Here is a 3,072-nt window from a genome sequence, read left to right on the forward strand (position 1 = left end):
AGAAAGCTAAATACTGAGCCTAGAAATGTTAGTGCAACAAAAACTACCTTAGAGATACTTAGATAAATAAATCACACAGATCATAAGGTCTTGTCTCGATGTCCATTTCTTAATTTTGAAAGAAAAATTTACTGTCTTTTTGCAGAGAGCGGAAAATAAGATAACACAATGCTGTCCCTCACCTTCCACACTCTCCAGTAATTTGTCGTATTTAAACTAGGTAGAAGAAACGCCTTGTAGGACTGAAATGTCCGGAAATGCCTGACAGAGCTTCTATAGGAACGGTATAAATTAACACTTGAAGTGAAGCTACCCTTCATAAGGTATTACCGTATAACTAAGTAAATACAATTTGTTTATTATTTTCTGGACATAGGCAAAGATATACAGTAAGTATCGTCTGGTGAGCTTTGTTTTATACCAGGTGCTGTCAAATGCTGATTTATTCTTTTCTTGAATATATTTGTTGTTTCCCATTGTACAACAAATTTCGTGAGTTTGTTCCGTTTATATATCACACTTTTTGTCAAGAAGAACGTGGTAGTATCCAGGTTTACTCTGTGGCCCCAAATTTAAGTCCGCTGTCTCGGGTAGGGAGTGCTGGTGCTGGAGTAAATAGTATTTCTATATCAGTGTTACTAAGTCCCTTCAGTATTATAAAACATTTAACAAATATCCCACCGAGTCTACACTTTGCCAGTGAGATGTCGAGAGCTCTGTATTTCTACATAAAACTTACATTTACAGGCCGGATTTAATTTTTCTGCCCTTCGTAGCACTGTGTCTGATTATACCCTAGCTTTAATTGGGATCGCAGTACAGCACGGTATATTCAAGGTGAGGCTGGACAAGACTTCATGAAGCTTAGTGAAATTATTTCATCAATACTGTATTTTTGTAAAGTTTCTGACTAGCACTCCTATTTGTTTTCTTCCCTGCTCCGTAGCACTACTGAGAAAACTGATTGTCAGAAGTGGGATTCGAACCCACGCCCGGAAGACCGGACTGCGACCTGAACGCAGCGCCTTGGACCGCTCGGCCATCCTGACCTAGAAATGACAGAGAAAAGAAAGCTTAAGAACCAATGCTAATCGAGTGAACGAAGGTCATTAAGGCATTTAGTATGCACCAAGTCCCAATCTTCATCTGCAATACGATCAACAATGCTCAATGCTAGATTCAGGTCTTCAGTTATATTGCTAAGTAAACGGGACAAGTGGAAGACAGGAGAACAGGCAGAGGAGTGAGAACAGAAGGAAGAGGGAAGTGAACAGAATGAGAGGGTCTGGGACGTGAGGAAAATTATTACTGAACGCCGAGGGGAAAGTTATTCTATGAAGGCGAAAAAGACATAAACATAACTAGCAAATATAATTATTCTGAATGTGAAAAACAGAAAGGAAACTCGAAACGGGGAGAAAGTGAAGAATGGGAGAAAATCAGAACGGAGGGAAGACTGACACACTGGTCAGGACTGTAAGGAAGGTGATGATAGGACACCAATAAATGAAAAGAATGATTATCAGAAAAAGAGGAAAGGAGTTTGATGGAACATTATAAGGGGAGAAACTCGCTACAAAGATCTGAGAAAAACTAGGGTATTTTCAGTCTTAACCGATTCAGTACAAGGCGTCGGATTCGTAAATAAACTCAAGGTTGACCCTCTTAGAAACCATGATTTGGTTTTGAAAGGAACACAAGAAGAGTGGTGTATAATTTTTTTAGTATCTTGTTATTTCTGCCTAAACACCCCTTTCTTTTTTCTTCTAAGTGGCGGAGAATATGATCAGGGACTTTTCTCTCCCTCTCTATCTCTCTCTCTCTCCCTCTCTCTCTCTAGCGGGAAGGGAAAAGAAGGAAAAGTGCAGATATTTGCCAGATCTCTTGTTCGTCCTGCGTATTAAGATCCAAGTTACGACAGGGAACTTATCGTGGACGAGACCAGAATATATTTTATATTTGACTCCTGCTACCACCAGGAGGTTTGGTTCAGTTTGGAAGAGGTCTTTGACAGTGAATGAATAAGCAGCAATCATCACTGTCCCTTCCACTGCCAGGATGTCTCTAATATTTTATTTTTGGTCTTGCTTCAGCCATGTTACTACATATCAGCTTAGGAAACGACTCTGGTCTCTCTCTCTCTCTCTCTCTCTCTCTCATGTCCTCCGATTCAGCATGAAGGAAACCTCAGAACTTTTAATGCCTTTTTCCCCCAACGTGATATTAGTTTCCGCCGCCCCTCACATTCACCCTTCTCATAGAGAATGGAGGAGAGAGGGGGGAGGGGAGGGCGGAGGGGGAGTTGGGGCAAGGGGAGGGGAATGAGAACTGTGAGTGGAGCGGAGATCTAGGAGGGAAAAACTGGAGAGAGAGGGAAGGAAAAAGAGAAAGAAGGCTGAAGGAAAAAGGGGGAAGGGAGAGTGAGAAGAAAAAATGGGAAGTGAGAAAGGACGAGGGAAGGGACAAGAAGAATGTGAAAATTGGGAGAGAACGAGGGGAAATGAGTGAATGAAAAATGAGAGGGAGGAATAAGGAGGGGAAGGTGGAGTGAACGGAGTGAAGGAAGATAAAGAGGAGTGAAGAGGGGAGGAGAAGGAGAACTACAAGTGGAGAGGATGGAGAAGACATGAAAGGAAGAAGGACAGTGAGGAAAGAGTGGGGATTGGAAGAGAAGGAATGAAGTGAAAATGGGAGAGGGATGGTAGAGAAGACTGTGAGAGCAGAAGTAAAGGAGAATGAAAAAAGAAATGTGACGGAGGAGAAGAGTTAAAGAAAAGTGAGAAGGAAGACTAAAGAGGGTAGGTCAGAAAGCAGTAAGTTTTGTTGAGATGAGAGGGGAAGAGGTAGTATGGATGAGAAATGGAAGGGGAGGGGGAGACGGAAAGGTAAAAGAGAAGAGACAGGGGGCCAAGGAAGGGGCGAGATGGAGCCTAAAAGTTATGAGAGGTGACTGGGGTACAGAGGGAAGAGGTAGGGGAGGGAGAGGGGAAAAAAACAGAGAAGGAGAAAAGAAGAGTGTGAGGGAGTGGAGGAGGGAGGGAGAGATTGAAGATGAAAGGAAAGGAGAGAAAG

At 42.5% G+C, this 3,072-nt stretch overlaps 1 non-coding gene across 1 annotated transcript; it reads right to left on the minus strand.

Moving 5' to 3' along the window:
• Positions 1 to 965: 965 nt before the first annotated feature.
• Positions 966 to 1,049, minus strand: TRNAL-CAG (transfer RNA leucine (anticodon CAG)). The gene has a single exon. It is a non-coding gene; the product is annotated as a tRNA-Leu (tRNA).
• Positions 1,050 to 3,072: the final 2,023 nt, after the last annotated feature.

This window comes from Coenobita brevimanus, chromosome 23 (genome assembly GCF_032717465.1).
Source record: "Coenobita brevimanus isolate Jiangsu-jjx chromosome 23, ASM3271746v2, whole genome shotgun sequence".
NCBI lineage: Eukaryota > Metazoa > Arthropoda > Malacostraca > Decapoda > Coenobitidae > Coenobita > Coenobita brevimanus.